The following is a 22205-nucleotide window of genomic DNA, read 5'->3' as shown; positions in this document are numbered from 1 at the left end:
TTTCTTTTTTTGTGGGGTCTTTACCAGGTTTTGGGATTAGGGTGATGGTGGCCTCATAGAATGAGTTTGGAAGTTTCCCTTCCTCAGCAATTTTCTGGAAGAGTTTGAGTAGAATAGGTGTTAGCTCTTCTCTAAATTTTTGGTAGAATTCGGCTGTGAAGCCGTCTGGATCTGGGCTTTTGTTTGCTGGGAGATTCTTGATTACAACCTCTAGTTCCGTGCTTGTGATGGGTCTGTTCAGATTTTCTATTTCTTCCTGGTTCAGTTTTGGAAAGTTGTACTTTTCTAGGAATTTGTCCATTTCTTCCAGGTTATTCATTTTATTGCCATATAATTGCTGATAGTATTCTCTAATAATCCTTTGTATTTCTGTGTTGTAGTTGTGATCTCTCCATTTTCATTTCTAATTTTATTGATTTGGTTCTTCTCCCTTTGTTTCTTGATGAGTCTGGCTAGTGGTTTGTCAATTTTATTTACCTTCTCAAAGAACCAGCTTTTGGCTTTGTTGATTTTTGCTATGGTCTCTTTTGTTTCTTTTGCATTTATCTCTGCCCTAATTTTTACGATTTCTTTCCTTCTACTGACCCTGGGGTTCTTCATTTCTTCCTTTTCTAGTTGCTTTAGATGTAGAGTTAGGTTATTTAGTTGACTTTTTTCATGTTTCTTGATGTGTGCCTGTATTGCTATGAACTTCCCCCTTAGCACTGCTTTTACAGTGTCCCAGAGGTTTTGGGTTGTTGTGTTTTCATTTTCATTCATTTCTATGCATATTTTGATGTCTCTTTTGATTTCTTCTATGATTTGTTCATTATTCAGCAGCATCTTGTTCAGCCTCCATATGTTGGCATTTTTAATAGTTTTTCTCCCGTAATTGAGATCTAATCTTACTGCATTGTGGTCAGAAAAGATGGATGGAATGATTTCAACTTTTTTGAATTTACCAAGGCTAGATTTATGGCCCAGGATGTGATCTATCCTGGAAAAGGTTCCGTGTGCACTGGAGAAAAAGGTGAAATTCATTGTTTTGGGGTGAAATGTCCTATAGATATCTATAAGGTCTAACTGGTCTATTGTATCATTTAAAGTTTGTGTTTCCTTGTTAATTTTCTGTTTAGTTGATCTATCCATAGATGTAAGTGGGTATTAAAATCTCCCACTATTATTGCATTATTGTTAATTTCCCCTTTCATACTTGTTAGTAATTGTCTTACATATTGCGGTGCTCCTATGTTGGGTGCATAAATATTTATAATTGTTATATCTTCATCTTGGATTGATCCTTTGATCATTATGTAGTTTCCTTCTTTGTCTCTTTTCACAGCCTTTGTTTTAAAGTCTATTTTATCTGATATGAGTATTGCTACTCCTGCTTTCTTTTGGTCTCTATTTGCATGGAATATCTTTGTCCAGCCCTTCACTTTCAGTCTGTATGTGTCCCTCATTTTGAGGTGGGTCTCTTGCAGACAACATATATGGGGGTCTTGTTTTTGTATCCATTCAGCCAGCCTTTGTCTTTTGGTTGGGGCATTCAACCCATTTACGTTTAAGGTAATTATTGATAAGTACGATCCCGTAGCCATTTTCTTTATTGCCTTGGGTTCGAGTTTATACACCCTTTCTGTGTTTCCTGTCTAGAAAAGATCCTTTAGCATTTGTTGGAGAGCTGGTTTGGTAATGCTGAATTCTCTCAGCTTTTGCTTGTCTGTAAAGCTTTTGATTTCTCCTTCATATTTGAATGAGATCCTTGCTGGGTACAGTAGTCTGGGCTGTAGGTTATTTTCTTTCATCACTTTAAGTATGTCTTGCCATTCCCTCCTGGCCTGAAGAGTTTCTGTTGAAAGATCGGCTGTTATCCTTATGGGAATCCCCTTGTGTGTTATTTGCTGTTTTTCCCTTGCTGCTTTTAATATTTGTTCTTTGTGTTTGATCTTTGATAATTTGATTAATATGTGTCTTGGAGTATTTCGCCTTGGGTTTATCCTGTTGGGGACTCTCTGGGTTTCTTGGACTTGGGTGATTATTTCTTTCCCTATTTTAGGGAAGTTTTCAACTATTATCTCCTCAAGTATTCTTTCATGGTCTTTCTTTTTGTCTTCTTCTTCTGGGACTCCTATGATTCGAATGTTGGAGCGTTTAACATTGTCCCAGAGGTCTCTAATATTGTTCTCATTGCTTTTAATTTGTTTTTCTTTTTTCCTCTCTGTTTCATTTATTTCTACAATTCTATCTTCTAGCTCGCTTATCCTGTCTTCTGCCTCTGTTATGCTACTGTTTGTTCCCTCCAGAGTGTTTCTGATCTCATCTATTGTATTATTCATTGTATACTGACTCTTTTTTATTTCTTCTAAGTCCTTATTAAACCTTTCTTCCATCTTCTCAATCCTTTTCTCCAGGTTATTTATCTGTAACTCCATTTTGCTTTCAAGATTTTGAATCATTTTCACCACCAAAATTCGAAATTCTTTATCAGGTAGATTCCCTATATCTTCCTCTTTTGTTTGTGTTGGTGGGCAATTATCTTGTTCCTTTACTTGCTGGGTATGTCTCTGCCTCTTCTTCTTGCTTATAATGCTTTGCTTGGGGTGGCCTTTCCCTCTTCTGGCCGTTTGTGGAGATCTCTTTATTATGTAGTTTCCTCTCTGTGTGTGCGGTTGGACAGGTGACTTGTCAAAGTTCCCTGGTTATGGAAGCTTGTGTCGGTGTTCTGGTGGGTGCAGCTGGATTTGTTCTCTCTGGAGTGCAATGAAGTGTCCAGTAATGAGTTATGAGATGTCAGTGGCTTTGGAGTGACTTTGGGCAGCCTGTATTTTGAAGCTCAGGGCTAGTTTCCTGTGTTACTGGAGAATTTGCGTGGTATGTCTTGCTCTGGAACTTGTTGACCCTTGGGTGGTGCTTGGTTTTAGTGTAAGTATGGAGACGTTTGATGAGCTCCTATCGATTAATGTTCCCTGGAGTCAGGAGTTCTCTGGTGTTCTCAGGATTCGGCCTTAAGCCTCTTGCCTCTGGTTTTTGGTCTTATTCTTGGAGTAGCCTCTAGACGTCTCTATCTGTCATTTCCAAGGTGGTTCCCTCTGTTTTAGCTTCTGTTTGCTGGTCTCTTCAGTGTCTAATTTCAGCCCTGATACTAGGGGGTGGGTGGACACTTTTTAAGGCTCAGTTGTTTAGTCCTGTTCTGGGAAGGGAGGAACACTGCAGTCGAATATCTCTGGCATCTGTGGGGAGTGCTCACAGCGTCTTGGGCACACTGGGTTTGCCCCCGCTCACAGCACGTATGCTGTCCCAGTCTATACTGCACAGGCTCTAGGTTGCTCTGCCGGGAACTGTCCGAGGCCGGCACCGGGTTGTATGCACTTCCCAGGTCTGAGCGGCTCAAGTTCAGGTTCTCAGGTACTCCACAAAGGCGCAGACTTGGTTGGGCCTGCGTTTTGTGCCTTCCCCGGTCCGAGCAGCTCAGGGGACCAGGTGTTTGGCGAGCGCGGTCTCTGCGACTTATCGCCTCCCCAGTCCCCGCCACTCAGTTTTCTGGGTGTACAACCGGCGCACCTTCTCAGGGGGATATCGACCGGCCCGAGCCCAAGAAGTCCTGAATAGCAACAAGCCTGTCTGCAGTTTGTATCAGATGCCTTTCTGGGGCCGCGGTTGCCCGCTCCAGCTCTGGCTACACTCCCTGCCTGTCTCCGCGGGGGATGGGGGATGGGCCAGCCGCAGCCGGCTCGCTCTGCTCAGTCCCTTATTCTGTGAGCGGGGCTGGCCGAGTCATAGGTTAGAGCTTTCCGCCTTTTCGTGAGGAAGCTATCCCACAGTCTGCTTTGCTCTCCCCAGTTCTCTCAAATTGTTCTCACAGCATTCAAGCCCAGTCCTCTCTCTAAGCAGTTCAGCCGGCTCCTCCCTGCCCAGCCCCCGCTTGCTAATGGCGTATGCAGGCGTCTGCGCTGCTTCTCCACTGGGAGTTACCGTTTGGCGGGTAATCTGTGGGTTTTTTTAAAAATCTTAAAAAAAAAGAGGGTTATGTGGCCCTCTGAGCTTCCAAGGCTCGCCACAGATTCGCCAGTGAGAGTGTTTCCTGGTGTTTGGAAAGTTCTCTCTTTTTAAAGCCTCCCTTCCCGGGACGGAGCTCCGTCCTTACTTCTTTTGTCTCGCTTTTTATCTTTTATGTTTTTTCCTACCTCCTTTCGAAGACAATGGGCTGCTTTTCTGGGTGCCTGACGTTCTCTGCCAGCATTCAGAAGTTGTTTTGTGGACTTTTACTCCGCATTCAAATGTTCTTTTGATGAATTTGTGGGGGAGAGAGTGGTCTCGCCGTCCTATTCCTCCGCCATCTTGTTCCTTCTCCTCTAGACAGCATATTAAAAAGCAGAGACATCACTTTGCCGACAAAGGTCCATCTAGTCAAAGCTATGGTTTTTCCAGTAGTCATGTATGGATGTGAGAACTGGACCATAAAGAAGGCTGAGCACCGAAGAATTGATGCTCTTGAACTGTGGTGTTAGAGAAGACTCTTGAGAGTCCCTTGGACTGCAAGGAGATCAAATCTGTCAATCTTAAAGGAAATCAGTCCTGGATATTCATTGGAACGACTGATGTTGAAGTTGAAACTCCAATACTTTGGCCACCTAATGCGAAGAACTGGCTCACTAGAAAAGACCCTGATGCTGGGAAAGATTAAAGGCATGAGGAGAAGGGGATGACAGAGGATGAGATGGTTGGATGGCATCACCAACTTGATGGATATGAGTTTGAGCAAGCCCTGGGGGTTAGTGAAGGACAGGGAAGCCCGGCATACTGCAGTCCATGGGAATGCAAAGAGTTGGACACAACTGGACAACTGAACTGAACTGAAGTTAACACTTCAGCGCTGGCAGTGCCAAGTGAAAATGAAGTTCACAGTAACAGTAATGTCTAAGCACTTACTATTTGCAAGATATTAAGTCAGTCACTCTCTGCACACCATTATCATAGAGCCACTTCACAGATGGAGAAACTGAGTCAGAATGAGATATATGCCTGTGGTCAAGAGTTTATCTTTACTGGATGCAGCACCTAGGATTCAAATCCAGACGTCATTCCAGTGGCTTTTTTCTATAGCTTTGTATCTCAAAGACCAAAGGTTTGTGGTGAAGAGGAGAGAAATGAGAATTAGGAAAGAGAACTAAACTTTCAGAGCAGAGATGGATACCTCTTTATCCTTTGCTCCAGCCCCCAGCCTGCCAAAAACAGAGCTATTTCTCACAGGCTTACCTAGTATCTCTGCTTCAGAATCAGGCAGGGAGATAATTTAAAATTCAGATTCCTGGGCCCCCCTCCAACCCTAATAAATTTACATCTCTAAGGCAGAGACCATCAATGTGTATTTTTAATTGCTCTTCCAAGGTGAAAGTTCTCCAGGTAAACCTCTGGATTTGATGATTCACAAAAGGACCAAGGCAGAGTCTAAAAATATTGAATAGAAATTTAAAGGCAGAAGGAAACTTTTAAAGTTGCAACACAGAAGGGAGCTTTTGCTGTCAGACATATAATTTTTAATTCTCTAAGAGAACAATTATTATTGACAAACATCTGAAGGAAATATAGGCCATTTATTTTATATGTTTTGACATCTCTAGAAAATGACAAGCTGAAGGGAAAAACAGGTTTAAGGATGGCAGCAATTATTTAATTTGTGACTGATTATTAAAAAATAATATATGCACCTCTGTGCCTCTCCAGAGGGAGAGTTACAAATTACTATGGCTGCTGTTGTTGCTGCTGCCATTGCTGGTGTTATTGTTGTTTTTAAAAGATTGCAGCCTTCAGATGTTTGTGAATATTAATATTATTTGAGGTTTGTCAGGTTGCCATAGCTACCTCGGTTCCCTTCTGCCAGCAGGACGTGATGCCCTGAGAGTTAGAATTGCGGAGTCCACAATGTAAAAGCAACCTGGGAAGCTGCCTCACTTTTTCCCACAGCTCCACACCTTGTGCTTCAGTGCACTGACCAAAATACAGCTGCCTCCAGCCTGCCAGCCTTCTCACACTTGTGTTTTCCCTACTCAGTTATCCTTCCCATCTCCCCTCCATTCCTCCAGGAACTCTCCACTGGGCTTTTTTAAACCCTTGGACATGGATTCTCACTCGACCCTTCTGGCAACACTTCTACCTTCACTCCTAAACTGAAACCTGGCTTTTCCCAGATAATAACACTGAGCTCTCGTGTACACAGATGCTGGTGATGTCATGTTTCCCCGCTAATCCACCCCTAGTTCCATCTTCCCCAAATCTTAGGAGCGAGAAGTCGATCAGTATCAATCTCAGTGTTTCTGCTGCTTCTGCTGATTCACCATTTTCATTCCAGGAGCCCGCCCTCCTTTGAACTTTCTCATCTGGTCCTGCCATTCTCCTCTGATCTCCCTCTTTGTCTTCTAAACTCTGGGGGACCTCCAGGCTTTCCTGTCGGTCCTGTCCCCTCCCCCGCACTGAGCGATTACACAGGACTCCACTGGACCCCGGCCACTGCCACTCTGTCTCTTCTACTCCGAAGCTGCTACTGTTCCATCTTCAGTTCCATCTCTTGCTGATTTAAGTTTCACCTACAGGCCCTGAGCCAATGCTTCCAGCACTGATCACGTTCCATACAACTTGACTGCATTCTTTCTACAACACCAAAGCAACAGAGTGTTGTATTTTAAGAATTTGGTGTCTGGATTAAACCCCATTAAGTGTCCTGGCTTTACCACTTATTATTTCTGTGGTTCCGGGCAAGCTAACAAACCTTTCCAGGCCTCAACTTCCTCATCCATAGAATAACAATAATATCACCTATTTCACAAGGTTATTACCAAGACTGAAAAAGAAATCTCCTTCTTATAATTTAGGCTGAAGGTAAGAGAAAACCCAACTCAGACTAGCATAAGAAACAAGTATCTTATTGGTTCATTTTCCTCAAAGTCCAGAGCAAAGATAGGCTTCAGGCTGGGATTGATTCAGTGGTTCAGCCACAGAATAAGGATATTATATTTCTCCCTCTGTTCTAAGTGTCAGATTCAGTTTAAGACTGGTTCTCCGTCATGGCTATAAGAGACTGTCATTGGGTTATAGGCTTCCTCATCCAAAGCCAAAAATTGAAGAAAATGATCATTTCCAAAAGCTCTCCCAGAATAGCAACGGAGAAGTTTTCCAGACATTCTCAGGAAACCTCTCAGGTCCCATTGTCCAGATGTGAATAACAATTCCATTCCTGAGCCAATGCCTGAAGCAGAGGAATTACTAATTGGCTCAGACCTGCTCAAATGGACCAATCACTGCAGCATAGAGAAGAGATTACAAATACTGGAAAGTACTTATTTGCCTATAAACTGTACATTAAATATGAGATGATGGAGAAATGAATGGATGCTGGGGAAATGACCTAACACCCACTGCACAGAGTCAACTCCTTGGCTAACGATGGACAATTAGTAAACACTATGCTAACACCCTTGTTTCTCACTGGTAAAGAATCCACCTGCAATGTGGGAGACCTGGGTTCGATCCCTGGGTTGGGAAGAACACCTGGAGAAGGGAAAGGCTACCCACTCCAGTATTCTGCCTGGAGAATTCCACGGACTACAGTCCATGAGGTCACAAAGAGTTGGACAAGACTGAGCAACTTTCACTTTCACATGCTAACATCAGCATGTATTATTATGTCATTTTTACCTTTGAGGACTACTTCTGATTCTTCTGTGTATTATCATTTATTATTTACATGATTGTTTCTCTATACTCTCCCGTCCTCAAGCTTGTCAATCCTTAAGGCAGTGTGCTTTCCTGATATTTTACCACTAACATGGCCCACCCCAAATTCTGTACATAGCAGAACATAAGAAAAACTGAGCTTCATAAATGCCAATTAAATACATGAATAGATGATAAAAATGTTTCTACCCAGTGACAAAGCCTCTCTGGCAGGAGTTAAAAATTATGCAATGTTTCTATGCCCTTCAGTAAAGAACAACTTAATACATTTAACAAATGTTCTTTCTTGCACAAAATAATATTACTAACCCACCACTGATTATCCAGGCACAGAGAGTGAATGTCTTTGCTATTTTCTAACTCATCAGTAAGAGCTTATTCTTTATCACAACTACACACAATTTACTCTTTCTCAGGTTTCTTTCACAATAACTTTTGAAGTAGGTGACTCCATTTGACCAAACTATGTGCAGTACAAAGAATACTGTGAGACACGTGATTTGCTTTGGTCACAGTACCCTCATAATGAAAAGCTAAGAAACCTTCAAGTCGGTATGTTTTAACTAAGAGTTATATGTCTCAAAACCACAAATTACCAGGAAAAACTCCCATACTACACAGCACAAAGTTATAAGATATTTATGTAGGAAAAAAAATTTCCCCGTTCAGATTATTATTTAAAATGTCCCATTTTCCATAAAATAGACTTCAGTTTTAAACCCATATAGATATGTGCCTTATTCTGCCTTGTTTTTTTCTCTTAGTAAATCAAATCACTTCCAAAGAAGTTTATTTTAATGCTTTTAAAATTACATAATATTAGAATTCCAGAATAATGCAACTTAATGTAATTTTTAGATAGATGTGGTAAATGGATCAGTATGTGAGTTTTTTAAATTTTTGGTATTTCTTTTAAGGACTGCAGGATTCCAGAATTTTATTATTATTTGAAAATTATCTGACTTAAGAAAACTTGAAAATGTCTTTGAGAGAAGAAAAGCATGTGGGAGACTATAAAACATACTGGCAGCCTAACAGTAAAATATGGGGTTATGTGGATTCCCTATCTGTTAACTGAGAGGCTGTAGCAATGAAGAACCTTTACTTCTTGTCTGTGGAGACCATGCAGTGAATTTTAAGAGTGAAACCTGATGAAAGAGTAAAACAAGAAATGTTCAGAGAATATAAATTAGTCAGACTAGCTGAACTTCACGAAAAAGATAGTAATAAATTTAAAATCATAATAATAGCACATGAGTTCAAGCCAGGTAATACTACATATATAAAGCTTTATTACACATTTTATATCTAATTACCCACATGCATGACTGGTCATGTTTTTATTTCATGTGCCTCTTAAAACTGCCACCTTGTTTATCTCGAGCCACAGCTTTTCACCATCCAATACAAAGTAAAGCCCCAGAAAATAATGAAACAACAGGACAGAGAGTTAATGCAGTGAACAGTACTATATCCCCAAAGAATTGGATGCCTGACGCAACTCCATGGAGTAGATATTGTTACCTAAGGCCATGATGTTAAATGATCTTTCTTTTTGCTTCCAAGTATTAGAAATTGGGTCCCGAAGCACCTGATTGCACTGTAATGTGAGGTCTAGCCAATAACTCTCTTTCCCAAAGCAAAATCCAGCAGAGAAAGGGGGCACCATTAATTTCACACATCCAGCTAAACAGCCACAAGGCTATGTGATATAAGTTATTCTATTATCTCTGTTGGATTTGGGTGATGAATCACGCCAGTGAAGCTTCTGGTGTTTCCCCAGTGATCAGCCTGCTTGGTGGACCAATCAAAGTTCATTCAAACTCCTGCAGTCTCTAGTCTGGCTTCTTGGAAAACCCTAAGTACAGAAATAATTTAGGATGCAACCAATACAACAGAAAGAGCCCTAATCTCAGTCATGTTTACAAATGAACTCTTTGAGATGCTCAATACCACTCAATATATAAAAGAAAAAATTGAGAAAAATTAAATGCCTTTTTTGCCCATAAAATTTGAATACTATGAATTTTTTTAAATGTCTCATTTGTCAGTAGGTAAATTGATGCACTCTTGATGGATTTAGATTTTAAACATGCATACACTTTGAGCCAATAATTCCGTTTCTATAAACGTATCCCTACAAAAATGTTCACAGACATATGCAAAAAATATTACAGTGTTGAATAAGTAGCTACATTTATTATAGTAAATCCATGCAATAGAATATCTTGTAACCTTTAGAAAAAATAGGGTGAATCTACATAGATACTGATATGGAAAATAGCCCAATTTTATTACAGAGTGAGGAGAAGCAGTTTGATAACAAATCTATAACATGATTCCATTTTCACATTATGATTCTATTTGTGAAAAGGTTGTATACATATATTTTCCTTGTATACATATAAATTTCTGGATGTACTCACAAAATACACACAAAAATGATACTCTGTGGAGTGGGAGGAGGGTCAATGTTGGATACAATAGGACTTTAATTTTTCATTGAAAATTTTTACCATGAGAAGGGCAAGAAATTCTCTTCCCCAATGTCTTGGTTATATGAGGGTGAATACAGATGATATAAATGTCCAGTGTAAAAAACTGTCAGACATCAGGAACCCATGACTGTTGGTTTTCCCATTCAAACTTGAGTGTCTATGTACACACACACATATACACACAACTTACTCCTTTTCAACACCTTCTGAACCCTGACATCATTTTACATGCCACCAGTCTTACCATATGTCTCCATTATCTTTTAGATATCCTTATTTCCAGAGAGAATTGAAGAAAAGCAGCACAGGGAGATGATTTAATTTGGACACTGTTGTCCCCTAAGACCTAGCTTAAGTTTTTTCAGAAGAGAAAGGTAGTATTTTATTTTCCATTTTCAAAACAGAGGGAAATAAAATGTTTCCAGGTACTATCAGTGACATAGGAAAATGCTTCATCCTGCTCCCTGGTTCAATCAATCTTGAAAGAAATACTGAGTGGGAACACTTAAAACAAGCCTTGACTGTTATTGAAAACCACAAGAATGATGAAACTTTATGCATAACGATGTTGAAATAACCCTCTGTGAATTGTGGGGATTCTGACAGGCAGTGAGATTTATGACTCTTTTCCTCCATTCCAAATCAAGGAAACAGTAAAGAGAGTAAAGAGCTAACTTCCAGGTCAATCATCTCCAAAATAGATGTTGATTTCACAAGCCAGTGGTAAAGAAAGACTGAATAAGCATCCTCAACATATTTTTACTTATTTATAGATCATATAATCACACCATTGTACTAATAATTTAAAACATTAGCAAATATAAAAGTAGAGATTAAAATGGATAACATTTAAAATATATAGAAAATCAAGCATCTAGTATTTTCTTCCCACACTCACCCAATGAGATACTATTCCAAGTAACTCACATAGCAGCTATCATGGTGTCTTATACATAATTAAAAAATTTACATTCATAAGCATCACTCAATATAATAATGAGTTATTCTACCAATGAAAAAGTTTCAGGACATGCTTCCAGCTGAAATGCCTCCTCAGATGGACTCAGTTCAGTTCAGTCGCTCAGTTGTGTCCGACTCCTTGCGACCCCATGAATCACAGCATGCCAGGCCTCCCTGTCCATCACCAACTCCCGGAGTTCACTCAAACTCATGTCCATCGAGTTGGTGATGCCATCCAGCCACCTCATTCTCTGTCATCCCCGTCTCCTCCCATCCTCAATCCCTCCTAGCATCAGACTCTTTCCAGTGAGTCAACTAGTCGCATGAGGTGGCCAAAGTATTGGAGTTTCAGCTTCAACATCAGTCCTTCCAATGAACACCCAGGATTGATCTCCTTTAGAATGGACTGGTTGGATCTCCTTGCAGTATAAGGGACTCTCAAGAGTCTTCTCCAGCACCACAGTTCAAAAGCATCAATTCTTCAGCGATCAGCTTTCTTCACAGTCCAACTCTCACATCCATACATGACCACGGGAAAAACCATAGCCTTGACTAGACAGACCTTGGTTGGCAAAGTAATGTCTCTGTTTTTAATATGTTATCTAGGTTGGTCATAACTTTCCTTCCAAGGAGTTAAGCGTCTTTTAATTTCCTGGCTGCAATCAGCATCCGCAGTGATTTTGGAGCCCCCCAAAAAATAAAGTCTGACACTGTTGCCACTGTTTCCCCATCTATTTCCCATGAAGTGATGGGACCAGATGCCATGATCTTCGTTTTCTGAATGTTGAGCTTCAAGCCAACCTTTTCACTCTCCTCTTTCACTCTCATCAAGAGGCTTTTGAGTTCCTCTTCACTTTCTGCCATAAGGGTGGTATCATCTGCATATCTGAGGTTATTGATATTTCTCCCAGCAATCTTGATTCCAGCTTGGGCTTCTTCCAGCCCAGCATTCCTCATGATGTACTCTGCATAGAAGTTAAATAAGCACGGTGACAATATACAACCTTGATGTACTCCTTTTCCTATTTGGAACCAGTCTGTTGTTCCATGTACAGTTCTAACTGTTGCTTCCTGACCTGCATACAGGTTTCTCAAGAGGCAGGTCAGGTGGTCTGGTATTCCCATCTCTTTCAGAATGTTCCACAGTTTATTGTGATCCACACAGTCAAAGGCTTTAGTATACTCAGATGGACTAGGAGTATATTATTTAATTGAGAAAATAAATAATTCTACCTAATTTGTTGTGAGTCAGGGGGAGAGTACAAAACAAAGAGGTCTCCTTCCCAAAATGTCAACAGTACCAGGTTTGAGAAACTTTGTTCTAAAGAAGTCATCAGTGGTATGTCAAAGAGGACTATCAGATGAGTTCATTAGCACTGTTTGTGACAGTTTCATAATCTGAGACTCATTAAATTACAGTGTATTCATTCATTGCAATGCTGTAAACATTAAGATTATGTTGTGGAAGAATTTTTAAGACTATGAAGAAATACTCATTATATTTATCCTAAAATAATATATTTAGTATGATCAGAGCATTGTAAAAGTATACACACACTTGTGTATAGTACTGAAAAATACTTTGAAAGAGTACCAACCAAAATATTAATATCATTTATTTTACCATTTATTTCTGAAGAGTGGTAAGGAGTTCATGTGAAAGATACTTCACAATTAATGTCATTAGAAATATCTACACTATTTATCATCCTGAGGAGGACAGTTGATATAAGCCACTACCTCAAAAGCTATACAAGCTTCCTAAGTATATAAGACTTTGCACCCTCTCTTTTCAGAATGTGTCACTGGAAGAGTTTTACTTCCTGACATCCAGCTCTTTAATGCTAGAGAAGAAGACCTGCAGGTGTTTCTCACCAGGTGCCTCTGTGATGGCAGCAGGCAGAGTACACTGGGTATTTTTGTTCAGTGCGGAAATAGCACCTACTATTCTCATTCCTTCTCTTTAAAAGCCTTCATTGTTATACTATGATTCAAAAGTAGAATTACTCGCTTCCACCCACACCAAAAACAGTACGGTCATGACACTCTGCAAATTCAATAAATGTTTCCAACATCATGAACACTCATCCCGAGTTGAAAAGGTTTTCTGAGTAACAAGCAATATGATATCATCTGCTATGCAGACTTATAACTTCCATATTGGGACTTAAAGTGCTGGTGTTGCCAATAAATTACTGCTATTTTAGTGACCAGTAGGAGATCAGTCCTGAGTGTTCATTGGAGGGACTGATGCTAAAGCTGAAACTGCAATACTTTCCACCTCATGCGATGAGTTGACTCACTGGAAAAGACTCTGATGCTGGGAAAGGTTGGGGGCGGGAGGAGAAGGGGACGACAGAGAATGAGATGGCTGGATGGCATCACCGACTCTGTGGATATGAGTTTGAGTGAACTCTGGGAGTTGGTGATGGACAGGGAGGCCTGGTGTGCTGCAATTCATGGGGTCACAAAGAGTCGGACATGACTGAGCGACTGAATTGAACTGAACTGAAGTCTTATGTGAAGAAGAAAGCAAAATGGCAACAAGTTCTCATAAATAACACAATGTTTATATCAACCAACAAAACAGATTAGTTTTGCTCACCAGTATAACTGAACTTCTAATCTCCATTGGAGAGAAAGGGAAGGTCAGGAGTAGGGATGGGGAGAAGTAGGGAACTATTTGGCCACTTTATTTGATGTAAATATAATACAATTAGAATTTTAAATATTTTACAGTAAAGGAAAAAAGAAAAAACCTCTCCAAAAAAGATAGATATAGATTTACAGAAGAATTCCAAATAATTTGAGTAGACACTGCCCCCCTCAAGGAGGTGGAGTTCAACTCCCACCCCTGAATGTGAGCTGTTTAGTGCTGCTGCTGCTGCTGCTGCTAAGTCACTTCAGTCATGTCCAACTCTGTGCGACTCTATAGACAGCAGCCCACCAGGCTCCCCCATCCCTGGGATTCTCCAGGCAAGAACACTGGAGTGGGTTGCCATTTCCTTCTCCAGTGCATGAAAGTAAAAGGGAAAGTGAAGTCGCTCAGTCCTGTCGGACACTTTGCAACCCCATGGACTGAAGCCTACCAGGCTCCTCCATCCATGGGATTTTCCAGGCAAGAGTACTGGAGTGGGGAGCTGTTTAGTGACTTGCTTCCAAAAAGGAAGAGTGTGGAAGGATGAAAAAAGCAACTTCACAGTGGAGATCTGGACAAGTTCTGCCCCTACCAGTGGATGAAGGTTAACATTACCAGTGATAAGTTATGCTGATAATACACTCTCTTGATACAATATGATGACAATGGCATTTTACTTCTATAATCTTCCTTTCACAACCATATACTAATTAAGGAAAAAAGCTTCAAACAAACCCAAAATGAGAGACACTCTATAAATAAAGCTTGATGTCAAAACAGTTAAGGCTGTCAAAACAGTTAAGGCTGTCAAAAAACAAAACAAACAAAAACCCCAAAGCAAACAAATAAACAAGGACAGAAAGTCTGAAAAACTATCATAGACCGGAGAAGGTTAGGAGATATGTAATTGGTACCCTGAATGATTCTGTAATAGGAAAAGGGTAATATTGAAAATCTATTAAAATTTGAAAAAAGATGGAAATTAATCAGTAGTAATGAACAGATGTTGGTTCCTTAGTAACAAAGGTACTACAGTAATATAAGATGTAAATAATAGGAAAAATTTGGTGAAGAGTAAATGGGAACTCTCTACAATATTTTTGCAACTTTTCCATAAATCTAAAACTATTTGAAAATTAAAAGTTTATTTAAACAAAAACAAATTTAAAATCACGGTAAAAAAATATGTCCTGTTAGATTTTTTTTTAATTCTAGGTAAAACTGAACATTAAATCTGGAATTAATTAGATAACAAAAGAAGAGCAAGAATCATTTTATGCTAGCAAATTTAATAACTAAGATGAACAAATTTTCTGAAAAATGACAACTTAGCATGACTGAAACAAAATAGAAAATATGAATTCTCCTATTAAATAAAATAATTGAATTCATTATTAAACATCATTCCAAACTCTAGGCTGAGATAGTTTCACTGATGCAGTCTGTCACACATTTAGGGAATATATAACACAAATCTCATGCTAACTCTATCATAAATTAAAAAGGCAAAAACACTTCTTATTTTATGAGGCTAACATAATCTTAATAGCAAACCCAATACCTGATAAAGACAATAAAAAAAGAAAAACACAAATCAATATCTCTTCTTTTTAAAGTCAAATTATTTTCAGAAATACATAAAAAGAATAACACACTATTAGCAAACAGGTTTATCTGAGGTATATAAGGTTGGTTTCACTCTTGAAAATCAATACACATAATTTACCATGTTCAAAGTAAAAACAAAAATTCATATGATAATTTCAATAGATGAAGAATAAGCATTTGACACAATATAACACCCATTCATGGGCTTATCCAGTGGCTCAGTGGTAAAGAATCTGCCTGCACAGGAGTCATGGGTTCCATCCCTGGACTGGGAAGATCCCCTGGAGAAGGGCGTGGCAACCCACTCCAGTATTCTTGCCAGGAAAATGCTGTGGACAGAGGAGCATAGCAGGCTATAGTCTATGGGGTTGCAAAGAGTCAGACACAATTGAAGTGACTGAACACACACACACACACACACACACACACACACACACACAACATCCATTCAGTCAACTAGGAACAGGAAAGAACTTCCTTCATCTGATATAGGGAATCTATGAAAAATCAATAAGTGACCTCATATTGAATGGTAAAATACTGAGCACTTTCTCACTAAACAAGGACTAAGACAAAAATAGCAATTCTCACTATACCTATTCAACGAAGAGCCCATCTATTGTAATAAGGCAAGTGAAAGAATTAAAGGGCACACTGATTAGATAGGAAGAAGCAAAACTGTCCCTCCTATTTGCAGCTGACTTGATTGCTTACTTGGAAAATTCTAAGGAATCAATAAAACAGCTATTAAAGAGTAAACTTGAAAATTTGGCATGTTATAAGAATAATTTACAAAAATAATTTGCATTTACCTACATGGCATTCAAATAATTTTTAAAATGACTTTTAAAATTATATTTACAATAGCATTAGAAAATTAGAAAACAATTGTGACTTCCCTGGTGGTCCAGTGGCTAGATTCTGAGCTCCCAGTGCAGGGGGCCCAGGTTTGATCCCTGGTCAGTGAGCTAGATCCCACATGCTACAACTAAGACCCAGGGCAGCCAAATAAAATTTTTTAAAAAGAAAATTAAAAAATATTTAAGAACAATTTTAACAGAGTAACATCAATTTCCTGGGTAAAAAAACACAAAGCATTGCTGAGAGAATTTTTTAATTAAAATTATATATTGAATAATTCATATGTATCTATTTTTATGTATATGAAATCATGAACTGGAAAACTCAATATAGTTTAGATGTCATATTTTCCCAAACTGATGTAGAGATTTAATACAACCCTGTTTAAATTTCAGGGGACATTTTTTGTAGAAATTAACAAGCTATGGAAATTCAATAACCTAGAATAAACAAGGCAATTTTAAAATAGAAAGAACAGTCGGAGGACTTGAGTACCTAATTTCAAAACTTACTACAAAGTTAAGTAACCAAGCTAGGGTGTTACTGGCATAACTTACATAGTTATTGGATACTTCACAGAGGAACGAAAGCAAACTAATGAAGAACTGAAAATCTTTTCAGTAAATGGTGATGAAACAACTGACTATCCACATGGGAAAAAATAAACCATGACTGCTACCTAATACCACATACAAAAATTAATTCAAGGTGTGTCAAAGACCTAAAGTAAAAGCTAAAACAGTAAAGCTTTTGGGGAAAACATAGGAGAATATCTTCATGACTTTGGTTAGGCAAATATTTCTTGGGCAAATCATAGAAAGGAATAAGTATTAAATTTTGTGTGGCACAGTGAGTTTAATCCTCACACGCTTCTTGGGGAAAGAATAATCAAGTCCAGGATTATGGACAGCAACTCAAACCTCACTCCTCTCTTGGGCAGCATTAAGATGTATGGTTAGAATAAAGCTGAAGAAAGGGGAAAAATAGGATTAATCAGAAAAATATCAGAAATTATTAGAAAGTAAGAGAAGCTTTAAAGATGACTGATGAAGCAATGAAAAAAGACTGATTCTTTGGAAAGATTAATAAAATAGACAAACTTCTGCAGTCTTCACAAGGAAAAAAATGAAGGAAATTTTTAAATAACCAATATTAAGTCATGAAAAGGAGAACATAGCTAGAAATACAAAGATAATTGGGGGGTTTTGAAAATTTCAAATATGTACAGAAGTAGAAAAAGTATGCTGATGAATCTCATATGCATTGGTCAGCCTCAATCATTGCTAACTACTGGATAATTTTGTTTCATCTCTATCTCCTATCACTGCCCCCAGCCTAGATGATTTCGAAGCAAATCTCAGACATTAAATGATTTTATCTGTAAATATTCAGTGTGTATCACTAAAACTTATCTCTTTTTAAAGATAGCCACCATATCATCATAATGCTTTCTGTATTTAGGTTTCTGTTTTTATATTTCCCCAGTCATCTTAGAATTTATTTTAGTGTGCTTGAAACCAAATCCAGATAATCTCTATATTGCTATGGGTTGATAGGTTTTCCCTTTCTCTTTTAATGCATGTTTCCCTTCTCTTTTTATCTCTCTCTTCTTCCTTGTAATTTTTTTTTCCTTTTTTTTTTTTTTTGCTGAAGAAACTACCTTTGTCCTGTGGTTTGCCCATAGTCTGGATTTTGTTGATTATATTCTGCAGTGTCATTTAGTATGTTTCTTTGTTCTCATCATTTGTTAAAAAGTGGCAGTCAAATCCAAAAAACATAGAAAATTCAAGCTTAACTTCCATCAGGATCTGATTCTCTGCTTTTGTGATGTAACAGCCATTGATAGCCACTGGCCACATCAATTCATTGATTGGAGATGAAAACTGATGATATTCTATCATCAAAATAATGATCAGAGAATATTCTGTACAGCCTCATACTGAAAAATCAACAACTCTCTTGGAATATCTATTATGAAAACAGTCTTAAATCAGCAAGAAACTTTAACAGACTAGTTACCATACAAGAAATTTAGAAGGTAATTAATGAAACACCCATTGTTTTAGGTACTCATTTTTCCAAACCTTCAAGGGACAATTAATTCCTTTGTTATAAACAGCTTCAAACCATAGAAAAAGATGAAAAACTTCACAATCCATTTTATGAAGCAATAACCATTTTGATGGAGAAGGAAATGGCAACCCACTCCAGTGTTCTTGCCTGGAGAATCCCAGGGACAGCGGAACCTGGTGGGCTGCCATCTATGCAACCATTTTGATATGAAACCCAATAAGAGTAATGAAAATGTCAAACCAGTTTCATTGTGAAGATAAAAGATTATTATTAGCAAAATGAGCACAGCAATATAGTAAAATAATTTAAAATCATAATGAATTGGGATGGATCCAGAAACAGAGAGGTGGTTAAATGTTAGAAAATTATTTATACAAAAAAATGGATGTTCCCTCTCATTTCAATTGTTGAATATTTTTCTGGATATTCTAGTTAATGCAAATAAAATATACAGTTGTTTAAAGTTTGGAAATGATATAATTATACACCATAAAAATCTAAGATTTCAATCTAAAATTTGTTACCAAAAAAAACCAAACAACTAAGCAGACTGGAACAAAATCAATATACAGAAACATTATGACTTTCATATTTCCAAACAAACACCTTGAAAGAATAATGGAGTAAAGAATAAATACTGTAAAGTCAATAACAATTAAAATATAAAATATCTAAGAATAAACATTTCAAGAAATTCATAAGATTTAAATAAAAAATGTTTTAAATGAAAAAACTTTTAAAAGTTTTAAATCCCTTGAATTCTTGAGGGAAATCTAAAAGGTGAACAAATAATAGCATAGCATATTCCTAGACAGGAAGATTCAGAGAAGACAATGGCACCCCACTCCAGTACTCTTGCCTGGAAAATCCCATGGGCAGAGGAGCCTGGTGGGCTTACAGTCCATGGGGTCGCTAAGAGTCGGCCACGACTGAGCGACTTCACTTTCACTTTTTACTTTTCACACATTGGAGAAGGAAATGGCAACCCACTCCAGTGTTCTTGCCTGGAGAATCCCAGGGACAGGGGAGCCAGGTAGGCTGCTGTCTATGGGGTCGCACAGAGTCGAACACGACTGAAGCAACTTAGCAGCAGCAGCAGCAGGCAGGAAGATTACACATCATAGAAATGTTATTTCTTCTTAAATTAATCTATAAATGTAGGGTAAGCTTAACTCCAAAGTTTATATGGAACAATAAATAAGGAAGAATAGCCAGGAAAAAGATATGAGGGGGAAAAAGTCAGAGTCCTGAAAGGGACTGGCCCAAAGAGGTATGAAAACATTATGAAGCCACAATTACTAAAACAGAGTAGTAGCAACACATGAAGAGATAATCAAATCAATGGATTAAAACAGAAGTGTAAAAATGAACCGAAATGAATACAAAAATATAGTATTAATAAAGAGTTTTTTAAATCAGTAAGGAAAACATGGCTTATGCAATAAGGGCAATGGATTAGCTATCTGGAAAACTGAATTCACCCTTATACTTAGATAAAATCCCCCAAAGATGAAGGATTTTATAAAACATAAAAGTGTTAGAAGAAACCATTTGCAAATTCTTTTAGAATCTCAAATTGGGAAAGATAACTATGATACAACATCTAAGGAAAAACTTGATAAAACGACACACTAGGCAAAGACACTTACAACTAATAATATAGAAGCCTAAAGGTTTTTCAAATATGTGAAATATAGTTTCTCAGAGCATGAAAGTGTCTCCTCCGTGACATCCTTGTCGAAACAATGTGCTAATTAATTACTTTTGCCATACTCAGTTCAGTTCAGTTCAGTCACTCAGTCGTATCCGACTCTTTGCAACCCCATGAATCACAGCTCGCCAGGCCTCCCTGTTCATCACCAACTCCTGGAGTTCACTCAAACTCATGTCCATCGAGTTGGTGATGCCATACAGCCATCTCATTCTCCGTCGTCCCCTTCTCCTCCTGCCCCCAACCCCTCCCAGCATCAGAGTCTTTTCCAGTGAGTCAACTGGTCGCATGAGGTGGCCAAAGTATTGGAGTTTCAGCTTTAGCATCAGTCCTTCCAATGAACACCCAGGACTGTTTTCCTTTAGAATGAACTGGTTGGATCTCCTTGCAGTCCAAGGGACTCTCAAGAGTCTCCTCCAGCACCACAGTTCAAAAGCATCAATTCTTCGGCGATCAGCTTTCTTCACAGTCCATACTGATAGGTGAAAAATAATCTTTCCATGTAACTTAAGTTCATGCTATGTATGTTTCAGTTAACTTATGTATATTCATTTAAGGAAAAAAAGACTACTTTCCATAGTTTCCATAGTTTCTGTTGCAGGGGTACACAAAGTTTTTATTTCAGTGGAAATACACTCCAAATTAAACTCTGAGCTGGGTCCAAATCTCACTCTGCCACTTCATAAATTCCTTTTTATTGTTACTGAACTTGAGAATATCCATCTATAAAGGATTGCTGGTAATATCTACTGTGAACCCTGCAAGGGTTCCCACTAAAAAGAAAATGAGACATTTGTGAAGTTCTGGGCACAGAAAAGGGATTTGACAGGTATTACCTTTCTTACCTCTTTCTTTTCCTTGCCCTCACACCAGGGCAGTTACATTTCTTCAAAGCTGATGTGGGTGGGGAACACTTTAAAAACCACCTCAAACTCACAGAATGTTCTAGGGGAAAGGGGATCAAGGAACAGCTAGCAGAAACCTTTAGCTTTACAAACAGTAAAAGAGCCCTTTCAGGGATGTTTCTGGAAGAACATCCTACGAAGATGTGAAGGAATAATGACTAAGTTTTCTCCCAGCTTCCTGAAACTGTCAAAAACACAAGTCATCGCCAAAACTCCAACTCCAAAGGTCATAGGGGTTTGGCTGGTTTTCCCATGTCCCATGAAATCTATAAATCAGTCTCCTCCACAAACTCTTCAAGGCAGAAATCCAGAAGTTAAAAAACAGTCACAATTTTTTGCTTGCCCGTGTCTTTTCTAGAAATGCATAAACAAGCTTAGAAGAGTTAAAGCTGAGAATGCCTCTTGGACACAGCACAAGGGCTCCACCTTCAGCTCTCAGACCGAAGAGGAATTCTTCTAAAACTCTGCTGTCTGAGTCCTCAAAAAGTAGATTTGAAATATAATCTTTTCTAATGAAATTTAAAACACAGAACCTTTCACTTTTAAATATTTCAGTCCAAAATATGTATCTACTGTCCATAAGTGAAGTGAAAGGTAAGAGTCTTACTGTGTGTTATATTGATATTAAATAGGGAATGGCAACCCACTCCAGTGTTCTTGCCTGGAGAATCCCAGGGACGGCGGAGCCTGGTGGGCTGCCGTCTATGGGGTCGCACAGAGTCGGACACGACTGAAGCGACTTAGCAGCAGCAGCAGCAGCAGACAAGATTTAAAAATATATTATGTTGTCTTTCAGTTTTTCAGAATGCCTGTCTTGATGTCATTTTCTTTATAGCTTATAGAATCTGATAAGACCTTTCATTCTATTTCTCCTGTGGTTTCACTCCACTGGACTTATGTCTTGTAATAAAGGAAAAGGTTAATTCTTGCCTGGCAGGACTATCCATAAATTACCAGCAGTTTTATAGTAGCCCACTAAATATATGCCAGTTTTTGAAGGGAAACTTTATCTTGACAAAGGAAAGCAAAATTAAATTCTATAAAAAGGCATTAGTTGGGCCTTGAAGATTGATATCTACCAATTGGTAATGTAAGGAATACAAATTTACACACAAAATAAATAAAAAACAAACTACCAAAAGATATCCCCATCATTTCACAGAACAAAACTCCCAAATCTAAACTGAATTCTAAAACAGTTTACATAATTACATAACAGAGTGAAATAATCTTCCACC

Source organism: Moschus berezovskii, chromosome 8 (genome assembly GCF_049115385.1).
Source record: "Moschus berezovskii isolate FMDL1 chromosome 8, NW_MosBer_1.0, whole genome shotgun sequence".
Lineage (NCBI taxonomy): Eukaryota > Metazoa > Chordata > Mammalia > Artiodactyla > Moschidae > Moschus > Moschus berezovskii.
This window is presented reverse-complemented; position numbering follows the sequence as displayed.